Source organism: Vulpes vulpes, chromosome 1, assembly GCF_048418805.1.
Source record: "Vulpes vulpes isolate BD-2025 chromosome 1, VulVul3, whole genome shotgun sequence".
Lineage (NCBI taxonomy): Eukaryota > Metazoa > Chordata > Mammalia > Carnivora > Canidae > Vulpes > Vulpes vulpes.
The window spans coordinates 61,448,569-61,466,176 of NC_132780.1; the positions used below are offsets into that span (position 1 = coordinate 61,448,569).

At 35.3% G+C, this 17,608-nt stretch overlaps 1 pseudogene; it reads left to right on the plus strand.

Moving 5' to 3' along the window:
- The window catches only part of LOC112922682 (fructose-bisphosphate aldolase A-like), a 54,221-nt pseudogene extending 38,125 nt beyond the window's left edge, over positions 1–16,096 (plus strand).
- Positions 16,097–17,608: the final 1,512 nt, after the last annotated feature.

A 17,608-nucleotide genomic window follows, 5' to 3' on the forward strand; every position in this document is an offset into this window, starting at 1 on the left:
AATTCAGCAGTTGTAAATGTGCTGAAACTGACAGGAACACAACTGAGATAACCTTTAAAAAATTCAAGGAGACATGAAATAATCTAATCTAAATTTTTATTTATCTGATGCTCTGCCCATATTAACTGACAACATTTATTTCATATTTCATACAGTTCATATTCAGGTACTAATATTCTGAACTGGTCATATTTAAATGAAATACTTTAAGTGGTTAATTCATTCATATATTTTGGAATACCACTTACTTAGGGTGAAGAGAGTTCTCAATTTAGTTGACAACCTTTTTTATTTTTTAATTCTTGTAGTTTGGGTGTTGGGAATTAAACAGGAAATTTGTGTGCTGAAGTGTGAGGAAATATGGTTTGGGAAGTAAGAAATGTGAATATCTTTTCATATGCAATTTGTCCTCACAGATACATTCGATGTTAGATAACAACACAAATATAACAAAACTCTAAAAACATCAGATACATAGATAGTGTCCTTTATGTGTTCTATAGATAGTTTAGCTAGTGAGCTAACTTAACTAGAATGCAATTGTTATATGGGCCGATTCATTTATGACAATAAAAGTTTCTATTCTGTGATGAAAATCACCACAAATCCAGCCAGCCACATGAGACATTTGGTGCTGTGAGTCTAAGTGCGTGAAGAGCTTTTATCAGATGTTTCCCGCAATTGTGAAAGCATAATTTGAGTGAACTTCACCACCTTCCTATATTTGCAATGTCTTTATTTTCTTCAAGGTAGAAAGTTATGATCATAGATAAAATGTACATTTTTAAAGGTGTTTTTCCCCCAAGGAGAAACAATGTAGAATTAAGTGGTTCTAGAAAAGATAATGTTTGCTATCAAGAGCAGAGGGATAAGAGGATGCAAAGCAAGGGTACTGGATTGACGAGAGAAATGTAGATTATTTATTTATTTATTTATTTATTTTTTATTTATTTATTTATTTATTTATTTATTTATTTATTTATTTTAAAGCAAAAGTAAAGGAGGCCAGCAAAAGTTAGAAATTAGAGTCCCTCTCAGCCCCCACATGCCCATTCTATTCAGTCTTCAACTCTTGCTAATGGTGGAGGCTTTTTTGTGAGAGATATATTTATTTATTTGAGACAGAGAAAGAGAGTGAGAGAGAGAGATAACGCAAGCAGGGGGAGGAGCAGAGGAAAAGGGAGAAAGAGAATCCTCAAGCAGACTCCCCACTGAGTGTGGAGCCTGAGGTCAGGACCTGAGCCAAAATCAAGAGTTGGATGCCTAACTGTCTGAGCCACCCAGATGCCCTGCTGATGATGGAGTCTTAAAGAAAGTTTCAGAGAAAAAGTAGCCTCTGAGATGGAATCACTTTTTTCTCCTTCTAATAAATACTAAAATATATAGAAATTAATTTAAATTTATATATATATATAAATAAGTTGCTAATGTCTTTAGTTGCTTAAAGATTTTGATTGAGGATAGCAGATATGAATTTTTATGTTCTACTTACTCTTGTCAATGGTAGCAAATATATGACAGGATTTTCTAGATACTTCCCTGATACTAAACAAGGAAACAGAACAATATTCTAATATTCTCATAATGCTTAAATAGGCACACAGAGATGTCCTCACAGCTTTAGCAATGAATGCATATCTGATTAAGAAGAATTGAAATAACAAGCACCTGTCAAACAAAATGGTGCAATATTTATAATTACATTTCACAATATTCTAAAAGATGTCATAATATTTTCTGAATGGATTTTAGCACTAACATTTCTAATATTTCCCCAAAATAAATCTCTAATTTCTTTAGATCTCATTGAACATAAATTATCAAGGAACACTCAGTGTAAGTCGAATATTTCCCACTAAGTGTCAATTTATAATGTCATTGACCTATCTAACAGGCTCCAGTTGAAAGCTACACCATTTTCACTTCAGTAGGAACTTTTGCATACTTGTTTCAGCAACGAAAACCTTTGATTTAGTTAAAATGCATTTAGTCATGTATTGTCATACATGTAACTTAAATTGGTTAACTAATCAGATATTGTTGAAAGTCAAGAAATGCTGCACAATGAAGCACAATCTAATTTCTAATGTATTTATGACATAAAGCTAGATATTGTATAGAAAGGCAGATAAAAATATACATGCTATATAAAGAACACAAATACATTATAAATGTGCATATTTCTGAAAATTGAAAGGGAGATGTGACCTGAAGATGTCAGCAGCTCTAGAATTCACTTTTTGCAAGGTGTTTCTCTAATCTTTAATGTTGAGTAAGTCCAGCACTATCTTATCTAAAATTTTCATGGTGCTCATCAGAATTGTTTGATCACATACCTATTAATTGAGCTCATTCAGCGGAATTCACTTCTTTTTCTGTGTATTTATCTCAAACTCTAGAATTAGGAATATTTTCCTGTCCATCTAAAAGCATGTCTTATCCCCTGGACACAACAATCTCCTATTGACCATAGCAGCTGCCCACTGAAATGATTACCACTGAGCTATTTTTCTCTAGTTCACTGTGTCCAATTAACAGCACAGCAAGTATATCAATTTTCATACTGGGGTAATCCCCTCAAAAACCATTATTTTTTAAATTATTTAAAATTTGGAATCTAGTTGCCTTCAGTGTTTTTGCATTATCTTTGACAAAATCACCAAGTGCTTTCCTGGTACATGTCATCTTGTTTTTAAAAAATAAAAGTATATTCAGGTAATATTAACTGACTTCTGAGGGTAGCTTGAAAATCAATTAAATTATTATCAGAACCACAAAATCTGTTAATGTTTAGGCTTTGCTGATTCCCTAAGAATATTTTATTATACTGTCTTAAAACATATTTCTGACGCATTTTTGACCTATATTTTTAATTCATTGTATAGTTGCTTTTTTTGTTGCAAGATATAGATGAGTTAAAAAAACATTTTTAGTGATTACAATGCCATTTTATGAAGTAATTCAACAGATATATTTGATTTGTGTAGATTTCCACTAAAAGATTGCTTTAGTTCCTATGGAAGGCATTATTTTGCCTATCACCTGACTAATGGATCTGCCTAAAGAAGGGCCATACTCATTTGCCAGTCTGTGCTTTGATCTCAAAATGGTAATGGTGAAGCCTTGAGGAAAGACAAGATATAATAATATAATGTAATATAATATAATATAATCTGAAGATATAATCTTTAGATTTAGGAAAACAGTTTCTTACAGATGGATTAAAAATAAGTAATACATCCATTTCTATTATAGTCTGTGGTCCTAAAACAATGTTAATATAATCAAGTATGAAGACAATACAAGTTTAAAACAATGTTAATATAATCAAGTATGAAGACAATACAAGTAATATAATATAATATAATCTGAAGATATAATCTTTAGATTTAGGAAAACAGTTTCTTACAGATGGATTAAAAATAAGTAATACATCCATTTCTATTATAGTCTGTGGTCCTAAAACAATGTTAATATAATCAAGTATGAAGACAATACAAGTTTATAACCAATAGAAAATAATTAGACTGATAGCTATCTTCAAAATAATAATAAATATAATAGTAATTGTAGTAATATAATTATTACAACAATAATTGCTAACAGCAAGAATATTAGAGTTCAGAAGACACTGGACTAAAAGCACTGTGGAAAAATAATTTTAAGTCTAGAATTACTTGTATTTAAGCAAGTGTAACAGTAGGCAAATTAACAGTCTCAATCCATTAATGAAAGAACTAATAAAGAATGAGCTTTAGGAAAAAAAAAAAAAACCTCAGGAGAAAAAGTAGGATGTAAAAGAGATTGTTAAACAGACATTGATAAACAGGTCAGTAAATCTAAATAAGGATATTTTAAATAATATAATCATAAAAATTGTGATAACTTTTGGAGATACAAAAGCATAGTGAAATGAAAACTATCAATAACATAAATAGGCTGGTAATTAAAGCATTCTAAAGATGTTTTTGTTACTCTAGAGGAGAGTGGATTTCTAAGTTTTCTGATTTTTTTTAAGTATGAAATCAAAATAAATGTGACTATAACCACTAAATATCCTCAGGTAGAATTTTTAACTTCTAAACCAGAAACAGGCCAAAAAGGAAACGAAAAAAAAGAGGTAAAAAAATGACTAATGAGGGTGAAACACAGCATAAGATGGTAAATATATAGACAGATTTAGCAGCTATTATAGCAGCTCACAGATCATTCACCATTTAAAAATCAGATTGAGAGGAAATAATCCTGTTGTATATGCAGTTGAAAAATAGATATGCCTAAAGCCCAATAGATCCAAAAGATTGATAAACAATTAGAATAAAACTTTGCCTCTCTTCATTTCCCTTGACCTCACCTCTTACGCTTCTTCCCTCCTCCTAAACCTCAGCCACAAGGAGCTCCTGTCTTTTCCCCAAAGATAGCAGACATATTACATTCTCAAGGTCTTTCATTTGTCCTCTCCTAGAAAGCTATTTTTCCAAAACATTCTTCACACTAGGTTTCAGGTAGATATCATTTCTTCAGAGATAGACTTTCCCTGATCTATCCTACCTAGAGTAGATTCTCTTATTACATGATGTTGTCTTTATTTTTTATAAAATGTATTACAATCTGATATTATCTTATACTACTTTTAAGTAATTTAAAAATCTAGTCCATAAGAAGCCATAAAGGAAATGGAGTCATTTGTTTTTTAAGAGGTTTTGTCTGCAAGAAGCGTTACCACTTCTATTCACATCTGTTTGGCTGATACGTACTTAATTGGTTGATCACAACTAATAGCAGAAGAGAGAAGGAAATGGAGATGAGAGCTGAGAATTTGTTCTACTAACTCTAGGGATTTTATTATTAAAAGTAAATAGGCAATAATAATCAGGGTCAATCTTTAGCATTTTTGCTGAAAAATAAAACTCTGAAGTATATCTCTGTACTCTTCTACTCATGCCAAATAAACTAAGAAAAATGTTCAATGACTTTTACACAATCTTCTCCATCCTACTTAAGCGTGAAAACTTGGTATTCTTTTAATTGTCTCTTTCTGCCTCAATCCTCATCTCTGAACCTAACTTCTGAGTTTTACCAAGGGTTTAATACTTCTAGTTTTGGTAATTAAAACATTTTCATTGGTTCTGTGTCTAGTGCCAGGACTTTATTTTTACATATGTTTGTCTTCCAAGTCCCTCAGTATATGCATTTGCATTTTGGATATAGAAGTTTCTAGGTGGACTTAGGCTATGTCTTCACATTCTATATATTTATCTTTTTTTCTTGAGCAGTTTAACTAGTTATCAATTTCAAAGAGACAGCACCAGATATTTACTTTGATAACTTTCTCCATTTGTTACTATTTCATTTGTTCCTTTTTATCGTCTTCTCCTTGCTACTTTTTTGGTTTTATTCCCTTTTGCCCCAGCTTTTGATATAGAGTTTTAGATCATTAATTTTATGCTTTCTTTCTTATGTATATGTATTTGTGCTATGCATTTCCCTCTACTCACCTCTTTAGCAGCATTGCATACATTTTGATGTGTTGTATTTTCATTATCATTTAGTTCAAAATAATTTCTATTGCCTTTTTCTTTTACCCATGTGATTTTTTATTTTCAAGTTTTCATAATATCTGGAATCTTGCTAGATGTCTGGTATTTATCGATTTCAGATTTAATTGTATTGTGTTCAGAGAAAGTACTCTGATTTTAGTCCTTTTAATTTATTGAGACTTGTATATGGTTCAGCTTATGTCTATCTTGGGAAACAAATTGTGTATTTGTTTGTTTGTTCACTTTAAATATTTTATTTACTTACTTGAGAGAGAAGAGAGCGAGCAAGTGAGAGAGAGAGAGAGAGAGAGAGAGCACAAGTGGAGGGGAGGAGCAGAGAGAGAAGCAGACTTTCCCCACTGAGTAGGGATGCAGGGCTCTTTCCCAGGACCCCTGGATCATGACCTAAGCCAAGGCAGACACTTAACCAACTAAGCCACCCAGGCAACTGACAAACCCTGTATTTGAAAAAAAGCTTCATTCTGCAGTTGGTGAATGTAAAGTTTTACAAATATCAGTTTTTTCATTAAAGCAGTAAAATGGTCGAAAATGATTTAAATTCTATATTTCTTTATTGTTGTGTGTGTGTGTGTGTGTGTGTGTGTGTGTGTGTGTAGGTATCCTAACAGTTATTTAAAATTTAAAATAGATGTAAACTTTCTAATGTGATTAAAGAATTGATGATTTATTCCTTAAATTTTATAATATGTTTTATTTCTTGGAAAAAATTTAAATTTACAGGAAAAATGTGAAGATACTAGTTTCCATAGACCCTATATCTGAATTATACTATTATTAATATATTTAGTATGATATACTCTTGAAATATATTGATACATTATTATTAACTAAAGTCATTTTTTCTTCAGATTTTCTTAGGCTTTACTTAGTCAACGCTCTTTTTGTGTTCAAGGATCACATGCAGGATATCACATTGCATTTAGTCCTCACAAGCTCTTCTGGCCCATGACACACACTCTCAGACTTCCCTTGTTTGTAATAACGTTGAGAATTTTGAAAAATATTGGTCAGGAATTTTGTAAAATGGTCATTAGTTTGGATTTGTTTTAGATATTTTTATATTTTATATATTTTATACATAATGTATTTATAAGTACATATGCATGTATATAAAATAATATACACATGTATATTATTCTAAAGATGTAAAATCTGAAAGTATACATTTCTTAGGGAGGAGACAAAACCCAGAAGAAACAAAAAAGTCTTCATGAAATTGGGTAGGAAATAGTCTCTTCCACAGAAGACAAAACCATGAAAGTAAAATGCCCTGGGAACCCACGTTGGACCCAGACTCCTCTGTCTGGGCTCTTTGGCCTGAAAGGCAGCATGTTTTTTTACTAGAATTTCAGTAGCTGGTGCCTCCTCTTCTGTGACTGCAGCTCCCCTCAGAGTGAAGCTGCATAGTACTAGATAGAGGAAGGCCTCATCCTGTGCTTATTGCCTACTTCGGATTTTATCTCATCCAAATCCTGCCTGCTTTGGTTTAGTGACTGGAGTCCTCTTGTGGTTGTTTAAACAAAATCTAAATGATTTTTTACCCCCACAATTTATAGTTACTTTTAGAATAGTATTTAGGGGATACCACTCAGATCAGATCCAATGCTGAGCTATGTCTCCTATCCCTTTCCAAAGAATATATCAATTTGGCATTTTGTACTGTTTAGGAAATTTACTTACATTTTGGTATTGTCAGAGGAATGAAATTACATCATTAATATTGGCTTTCCCCTATCTTGCCAGTAGTCTTACTGCCCTCCAAATCACTTAACCCTATTATATCACCATCCTCATTCCACACACATCATTGAAGTTTACTCTGGAGCTTCAGGCTCATGGCTCCTTTCAAGGAGAGTAGCTCCCAGGGCCAAATTTTTCTTAAAGTTTCAGATTTCACTGGCCACTGCATTTTCCGAGGCCTGTTACAAATGAGAAAACAAAATAAACCCTATCTGGATACAGATGATTCTCTAGGAATTGAAGATGTGTAACTTAATTAGGCAATGTCTTTCCTGGATTAAATTTAGAAAAGCTATTTATCTCATATAGGTATAACAAATTCTGCCCTTCTGCATTATTCAGTGACTCCAACTTTGCTGTAGACAGGTCTTGGGCATAATCTCCTCTATTTTCCCCTCTTTATATTATCCTCTTATCCAGAGGAGCATAATTTGCTTCTGAGGTATAATCTCATTTTTTTTATTAATCAGTTCAGTGATATCTATAGTTGTCTTAAATTTCCCATTCTTCTCAGGGAAAATAATACCAAATTGAACACTTTTCTTCCCTTTAGGATATACAATACACCCAGTCCTATTTCCCTGACAATAAGTAATTACAACTTTGTAACACTCAGTTTAGAATATCCAGGATGGTGAAATTATTTTGAAATATTTAACTATTCAGTTTATGATTTTATTTTCCAGGTCCTGTTCATGAAGTTTCAGATTCAAAATTTTTCCCTTAAGTCACAACCCACAACTTCCTTCCAGCTTATCTGCTTTCACATTCTTCTCTTATATATCTTCTGCTTTTATTATAGATCAACACAATCTTCTTTTTTTCTTAGTTTCTAGCCAGTCAAAATCTATTCTTTCCCTAGTGTATCTTCATTTCTAATTAACATGCTTACGATAGGTTCTGCCTAGAAACATGAAAATTTATAACTGAGAAATTTTCTTTTCTCATGGAGAAAACAACCAAAGGGCCCTGTGTCCACTTGATATATGATTGTTGATTTGAGTTAGTCAGAAGCAGTTCATGACATTTTAACATACTGTGCTCATGTGTTAAACTCTGATGTCACAATAAATGCTAGGTCAGTAATAGAGACCTTTGCATCAGGATGCTGAAATTTGCCTTCACTGAAACCTGAACTTTTCTGGACCACGCTTTTGTAAAATCATGTTGAGAGATATCTGGATCACATTATGATAATCATGCCAGCATTGCACTTTTCAACTGAATATGGAATGCCTGCTTGTATTCCTGTAGTTGCTACTCTTTAACAGCAAAACAATACAGTATAATGAATTTCAGTCCCAATTCACTGAAACACCAAATTATAATCAACTAAAATAATATAGAAAAATATAGCATTCTGAAAAAAAAGAATAGGTTTTAAACCACTGAGGAAGTGTTCAGACACAATTACTGAATGAATGCTATGACAACAAAGTTGGCATTTATCTCAGTTTGGCTACAGATCTCCCAACTATCTATAAAGAAATGTTAATGGCTGCCTTCTCTGGATTAGTATCAAAGAGTGTATTCAAGCATAATGAAAAAGCAATAATAATAATAATAATAAACCTTAAATTATAATCTAACTGAATAAAGATCGAAAAGGAGTAGATGATATAAATAATACCTACCAGAAAAACTTTCCATCAATGATAATCACTTATCTGAATTGTCTGCTTATTACTTACTAAATAAGATTAAGTTGAATGCCCAATAAGAAAATGAGAAATAATGTTCTCATAACATTTAAATCATTTAAACCAAACAGAACTTTGTCTTTTGAATTGTGAGTCTTACCATCATCGATCATTTCTCACACACCATTATGAGCTCTTAGAGTTTGTGCCATTAAGGTGATTTAAATTAGGGAGTCCTTCAGTGAGATAATATTTAAGCTATAACAAACTATGTGTTGTACTGTTTTTATACAAATACAAAGAAAAGTAAATTATGATACCAGTTTCTCATGGTTCTCTTAACTCCTCTGTGATGTCAGGAGATTCTTGCAAGTGATCTTCTTTTCTATGCTTCCCCTTAAATTATAATACTGTCTGGAATATATTAATTACTTCTTTTCTTTTCCCTCTTCTGTAATAATATCTCTACCAAATTTCATTCTCAAAAAAGGATTCAATTACTGCCAATGTATCTATCTTGCTTGAACACTCTTTTGGGAAACAAACTTCATTATTGATCGCCTCTAAGCTTTTTCACCTCTATGGATTGTAGATATCTCAAAATTACAAAGGCAACTTGACCTCATTTCCCCCCCCTCCCTATACAAGTTAAACTAGGTCCTTTTCCTCCCAGTTATCCCATTTTAGTGAAGGTCACCACCATTTGCTCAGTCACTCAGTTGTTAACCTGATACTTCCTCCCTTATATCCAATTAGTAAAAATTCTGTCACTTTTATCTCTTAAATATCTCTAAATTGTGTTTCTTTTTCCTATGTCCACCACCATTGTCTTGGTCCAGTTCTTTATCCTCTGTTACCTGCACTATTGCAATCGAAGGAAAACTGTAACTATGCCAGTTCATTCATTTATATACCAAATATTCATAAGTACCCATGCTGTTTCAGATTCTGAAGAAAGTCTGAGAATAAAATAAGGAAATGAACCCTGTACCTATTGTCAATACTGGAGTTTTCTATATGAAACTATTAACTAGGCTTTCCTGTCACATAATATAAGCCAGGCATATCATATTTAGGATCACTAATTACAATGATTTTACAAGATACGTGTGATTATTAAGTCCTTTTTAAGGGGAGATTAAATAATCTTCTCTGTTTCAAAGATAATATACAAACACTTTGTCTGCAGTGCTTTTTTGCTTTTCCACTAATCACTCAGGTTCAAATTCCAGTACTTTCCTATGACTTTGTACATTTGAATAGACCATCGAGCAGCCTGGAATACTTTCATTACATTGATCACCTGATGAAATCTGATGTGTTCTTCTAAGCTCAGCTTATGTTTTATGTGCTTTAACTAGCCTTTTATGATTGCACCAGGAAAATTTATACACATCCTTCTAAGCCTGCCCTAGCAGCCTGAGCTTATGCCTACAAAAAAAAAAAAAAAAAAAAGAAAAGAAAAAAGTGAATCACAGTGCATTGCAATTATGTTCTTATTTGTCTCTCTTTCAGTACTGTGAACTCCAGGAAGGCAGAGGGATATACTCATTTATCTGCCAGTGTGGAGTAGATATGTAGCAAATTATTTCAACAGAACCTGAGCCAAGAAAATTGTTCTAAAATGTACATGATATGCCTTTGGCCACTACATTGTGTCTTTCTGATCTCATTTCTTACCTCTCTTTCCTCAGCTCACTCAACCCAGCTACCTTGGTCTTCTTGCTCTTCTTCAAATGAATTCACTCCATTTATGGTCATCATACTGTCTTTTTTCACTGCCTCGAGTGCCTTTTCCCATTTGTTTGCATTTTTTCTTTTTATCACTCATTCAGATATGTTCACATGTCACTTTGTCAGAAAAACTTCTCTGAAGACCTTATATACTAGATCACACTCATGCTTAGATCACACTCCTTTTCCTGGAACTTATTATCATCTGGTATGGAGCATATTTTTTTTATTTTATTTTTTAAATTATTATTTGCCTTTACAAATAGAATATAAGCTCCATGAGGCAGGGACTTGGCTTTTTGGTGCACTGCTTATCTCCAAAGTCTAGAATAGAGTCTGGCACAAAGTAGACCCTCAATAATATTTGTTCAGGGAATGTTGAATAAACGTGTGATAGACAGTAAACAGACATCATACCATACACAATTTATATGGAGGGCTCCACTGCCTTCATCTGCTGGCATTATAGTGCTCCTTCATGTTTATCCAGCTTTTGCAGATATTCCAGTATTTGCTCTCCCGTATTTTTCCACCCATATGTGGCGATTCTCCTCGGAGAGGTAAGTACTCAGCTGTGACGTCCAGGAATTCTTTCCTACAAGACCAGATGTGTTCATTTTATCATGAGCTATGAGAACCCAGTTTTACTCAAGACTGTCTCAGTGGAAATTTCAGAGGAAGTGAAATATTAATAAAGATCACTGGAAGAGCTGAAAGAGGGTAAGTTGTACTTTTCCCTCATATTAACCGGATATCACACCAGAAGTAGTGATAAACACTAATTCAGAGAAAGGTGACAAGGGGGAAGATTGTTAGGCCATATGCTACCCTGTGGTTCTTGTTGATCTTCCTTAGAATATTCCTTCCTCAAAAATATTTATGATTCCAAAGCCCTTTAAGTACAAACATTCAGGGACCCAAAGCAGTGCTTTTCAAATCTGTATGTATGACTGGAGCTTTGTTTGTTTTTAATTAAAAACAAAACAAAATAAAAACCTTTACAGCTATAAATGCTATGAAATTTATAATTTGCAGTTCAAGACTGATACAGTCATATACAATCATTGTGGTTGGGTTTTTGTTGTTGTTGTTGTTACATTTGATTTGTTACATTTGTCTTATTTACTTCACTAGATTATAAATTCCAGAAGGGAAAAATTTGCAGCTCAACCTCCTTTGCCAGGTGCCTCATAGTTCAACAAATACAGTGACATTATACCTTGTGCATCTCCAGGAACCGCCAGGTGGTTCCTAATTCTACTTCTGGCATAAAAGAGTTGTCAGAAGAGTTTATAAATACAGCCTTGGGTTTACAATATTTTTTTAGCTCATGAAAAGGCCACACATTACTGTTTTTAAAGTAAATATTTATAGCAACACATTTGTTAGTTAATCCAGTTGCCATTCTCAGCAATTATATATAATTACCATTTAGTCCTATATCCTTTTCTCAGTTGGTTGTAACCAGATTCTGGTGATCCGTCATTTGTTTAAAATTATTTTTTGAGTTATATAATTATTCAGAGTGGACATAACTGCAAGTCACTTGGTCAGTTTCAAAGAATAGTTAGCCTTTCAGTGATCTTTCCAGGAAAACAAACCCTATTAGCCCTCAACAAATATTCTATGACACAAAGTTACCTTCCTTTTGAAGTGTCCCCTGTTGGATGCTTCTTCAGGTGCAGACCTGTAATAATTATAAGGAATGATCATTAACATATTTCTTCACATCTTAGACAATATTCTCAATTGATTCCTACAACAAAAATTGGTCATTAATAATAGATTGTTTTAGTGCTTTTTTAATTGGCTTTGTTGGAACAACTAAAGAGATAGGTTACTATTTGGCAATGCCATTTTATTCACACTCCTATTGTTAGCACTGTGTAGTTGAGATTTTTATTTGTTTGTTTTAAAATGCTGGTTGAGATAAAGGGAGGCTGACAGAGCTTCCTTGTGATAAAACAAATGAAACACATACATCCTCTAAAATGGATACAGTGCTGAAAGCAAAGATGAATAGCCCACATATATATCTCTATCTTAAATGTATATCATGGCACAATGCAGCACCATGATTGAGAGACTTCACTCAGGAGAGAGAAATGGCAGAGGCTGCAGTGAAAGTACTGGTCTATTGTTGGTGATAACTTCCCCTGGGAGTCAAGTAGAACTCACATGAGGGGGCTTTTCTCTAAAACATAGCACCTTCTCCTTGCAGCTAGAGCTGGAGAACATTGATCATGCTGAGTTGAAAAGCATTCACACTGGCTGCTTCCTTCTTGTTCTTGAAAGTGCTATTTGTTTTACTCCACAAGCAATGAATTCCCTTGACTTGATTTACAAGGAAAATGTGAGTGTCTAAAATTGTATGAGTACTAAAAAATAAAAGTAAAAAAATGAGTAAAACTAATGTCTTTTCCAATTTCAAAAGATCTTTTTACTTGGCATAAAAAAAGATGTCTCAGAACTCTATTTTGTTTGTCAAGAGTGGATGTGGTTTAAATGTTTCAAAACAGCTGTTTCCATCTTTAAAAAAAAAAGAGAGAGAGAGAGAGAGAGAGAGAGAGAGAAGCTTAATCATGGAGGCTTGATGCAACAGAATCACTCCTTGCCTCTTCCATGTTCACATGGACACCTGGGTACATTGGGATTAATGTTAGGACTAGGTTAAAAGTAACATATGTACAGGGACCGCTCTAACTTCCTGTTCACCACTACTAGGTTCCCTATGATGGATCTAGAAATTGACATTTTATGGAACCAGATTTATGGACACTTAGATAAGTCAGAAGATCTAGAAATATGCCTTGAATTTTCCAGAATTGCTGACCATTCTCTGTATGATATTGGATCATTCTTTGAACATCTTCTGTACCAAAATGACCATTTCTATCCAACTGAAATGAATATCATATTTTAAATATAGTGAAAATAGTATCACAAAAGATATCTCATTTGCAAATATCTTCTATTCTGTAGTTTGCCTTTTAGTTTTTATTGATTGTTTCCTTCACTGTGCAGAAGCTTTTTATCTTGATGAGGTCCCAATAATTTATTTTTGCTTTTGCTTCCCTTGCCTCAAGAGAAATATGTAGTAAGACGTTGCTACAGCTAATGTCAAAGAGGTCACTGCCTGTTTTTTTTTTTTCTTCAGGATTCTGATGACTTCCTGTCTCTCATTTAGATATTTCATCCATTTTGAATTTGTTTTTTGTGTATGATTTAAGAAAGTGATCCAGTTTCATTCTTTTACATGTTGCTGTCCAGTTTTCCCAACATTAGTTGTTGAAGAGACTTTTTTCCATTGGATATCCTTTCCTAGTTTATTAAAGATCAATAGACCATATAGTTGTAGGTCCATTTCTGGGTTATCTAATCTGTTCCATTGATCTATGTGTCTGTTTTTGTGCCAGTACCACACTATCTTGATTATCACAGCTTTGTAATATAATTTGAAGTCTAGAATTGTAATGACCCTACCTTTGCTTCTCTTTTTCAAGATTGCTTTACCAATTTGAGGTCTTTTGTATTATCCAAAACATATCAAAAACTCATAAAACTCAACACCCAAAAAACAAATAACCCAGTTAAAAAATGGGCAGAAGATATGAATAGACATGTTTCCAAAGAAAACATACAGATGTCTAAAAGAAACTGACACATGAAAAGATTTCTCAGTATCACTCATCATCAGGGAAATACACATCAAAACTACAATGAAATATCACCTCACACCAATCTAAATGGCTAAAATTAACAACACAGGAAACAACAGGTGTTGGCAAGGATGTGGATAAAGGGGAACCCTCTTACACTGTTGGTGAGAATGCAAACCAGTGCAGCCACTCTGGAAAAAACATATGGTGATTCTTTGAAAAGTTAAAAATAGAACTACTCTATACTATAATCCAGCAATTGCACTACAAGGTATTTACCCAAAGGGTACCAACTTGAAAGGATGCATGCACTTTGATGCTGATAGCATTATCAACAATAGCCAAATATGAAAAGAACCCAAACATTTATCAACTAATGAATGGATTAAAAAAAAAAAAGATGGCATGTATATATAATGGAATATTACTTAGCCATAAAAACGAATGAAATCTTGCCATTTGCAATGACATGGAGAGAGCTAGAGAGTATTATGCTAAGCAAAATAAGTGAATTAGAGAAAGACAAATGCCATAAGATTTCAGTCATGTGGAATTTATGAAATAAAACAAATGAACAAGGAGATAGGAAGAGAGGTAAAACAAGAAACACTCAACTATAGGGAATAAACTGACGGTTACTGGAGGGGAGCTGGGCAGGGGGTGGGTTAAATAGAGGAGGGGCCCCGCCCTCTGCACCGCCCCCTGGGAGCCGAATAACGCCCTTCCAATACCCAGCGCTGACCCCGGAGCAGAAGAGGAGCTTTCTGTCAAGGCTCACCACGTCGTGGCCCCAGGCAGGGGCATCCTGGCTGCAGAGGAGTCCGCAGGGAGCACCGCCAGGCAGCTGCAGTCCGCGGGCACTGAGGACGCAGGGCGAACCTGCTGACCCCACCGCGTCAACCCCCGCCTCGGGGGTGGCCTCCTCCTCCACGAGACACTGCACCAGGAGACCCACGATGGGCGTCCCTCCCCCCAAGTCATCAAACCCAAGGGTGCTGGTGCAGACATCAAGGTGGACAAGGTGTGGGACCCCTGGCAGGAGCAGGCGGTGGGACCCCCCCTCCCAAGGGCTGGGGTCTGTCTGAGCCCTGTGCCCAGCGCAGGAAGGACGTGGCTGGCTGCCACGTGGCACTGTGTGCTGGAAATTGGGGAACGCACCCCCTCAGCGCTTGCCATCCTGGAAGATGCCAACCTTCTAGCCCGTTAGCCAGCACCTGCCGGCAGAATGGCATCGTGCCCCTTGTGGAGCCTGAGATCCTCCCCGATGGGGACCACGACTTGAGGCACTGTCAGTGCGGAACCGAGGAGGTGCTGGCCGCGTCTACAAGGCCCCGAGTGACCGCCACATCTACCTGGAAGGCACTTTGCTGAAGCCCAACGTGGTAACCTCAGGCCACGCCTGCACCCATAAATATCCTCATGAGATTGCCATGGCAACTGTCACAGCACTGCGTGCACAGTGCCCCCCGCTGTTACTGGGATCACCTTCCTACCAGGGCCAGAGGGAGGAGGAGGCATCCATCAACCCCAATGCCATCAGCAAGTGCCCCCCGCTGAAGCCCTGGGCCCTGACCTTCTCCTACGGCCGAGCCCTACAGGCTTCTGCCCTGAAGGCCCGGGGTGGAAAGGAGGAGAACCTGCAGGCTGCCCAGGAGGGGTAGATCAAGCGAGCCCTGGCCACCAGCCTCGCCTGTCAAGGAGACTACACCCCAGTGGTCAGGCCGGGGCTGGAGCCAGCGAGTCCCTCTTCATCTCTATCTAACCCTGTCTACCAAGGCTGCCCCCTCAACACTCCAGCCCCCGCCCCCTCCCACACTTATTCTTGAAGAGAGAGCCTCACCTGGGGCTCCAGGCTGTCCTTTCCCATCACTTTGGCCTCCCACATGACATTGGTATGTGGTGGTGTCTGTATATGCTAACTCCCTTGCTCTTTCCAGCCCACTGCCAATAAACAACTATTTAAGGGGGAAAAAAATAATAAATAAATAAATAAACAAACAAACAAATAAATAAATAAATAGTGAAGGGTATTAAGATTGGTACTAGTTGTGAATAGTATATAAGTGATTAATCACTAAATTCTACATCTGAAGTTTTATTGTTGTTGCTGTTGGTCTAAGGTCTAAAAAATTGTCGACACCCAGAGTGAACTGTTGCCACTGGCCCACTACCCGAGTCCAGAGAGAACCCTAATAAACCACCTAATAAAGGATTGAGTTACCAAGCTTACTCTCGCTTTTTAAGTCTCAAACTTCCAGTTATCAAGGTCATTGCTTTTCACACTTTAATGTACATATAGATCATCTGTTATTAATATATAATTTCCAGTTTAGTTGACTGAGGTGGGAATAGTTCTGCATTTCTAACAAGCTTCCAGATGATGTTCCTGCTGTTAGTTGATGTACCACAGTTCTAGTAGCCAGTGTCTAGAAAACATTTAGTAGGACCATTAGTGAAAGAACCATTTAAATCTTTCAAAAAACAACGAAGGAAAACCTAGGTACTAATATCCTCACAGTTTCTTAACTTTTTAAGTGAAAATGTATACCATTACTAGTTTTTACAGACCAACATGTTAATCTAATATTTTGCATTAGATTGTACATTTTTTTCCAGCTTTATTGCGATATACTTGACAAATAACATTTTGTAAATTTAATGTATAAAACGTGATTTGATGTACATTTATATTGTCAAATGATCACCATGGTAAGACTAGTTAATATATTGCTAACATAGTTATGCTTTTTTTTTTTTTTTTTTTTTTTTTTTGGTAAAAACATTTAAGGTGTCTTAGCAAATTCTAAATATACAGTAGAGTATTGATAACCATAGTTGACTAGAGTTACCATGCTGTACTTAGGATACCCAGAACTTACTCATTTTATTACTAAAAGTATGTACCCTTTGACCAATATCTTTTCATTTTCCCCAACCCCAAACCTCCATTAACCACCAATATACTCAGTTTCTATGAGTTCAACTTCTTTAGATTCCATACTGACATTTTTAGGTTGTTCCCATGTCTTGGCTATTGTGAATAATCCTGCCGGTAATCATGGGAGTGAAGATATCTTCAAGATCCTGTTTCATTTCCTTCAGAGATATGACCAGAAGTGGGATTGCTGGGTTACATGGTAGTTATACTTACAGTTTTTTAAAGGGACTTCCACACTATTTTCTTTAGTGGCTAAATACAATTTACTTTTCTACTGCGGTGCACAAAAGTTTCCTTTTCTCCACATGTTCTCTCTTATCTTTTTGGTAATAGCCA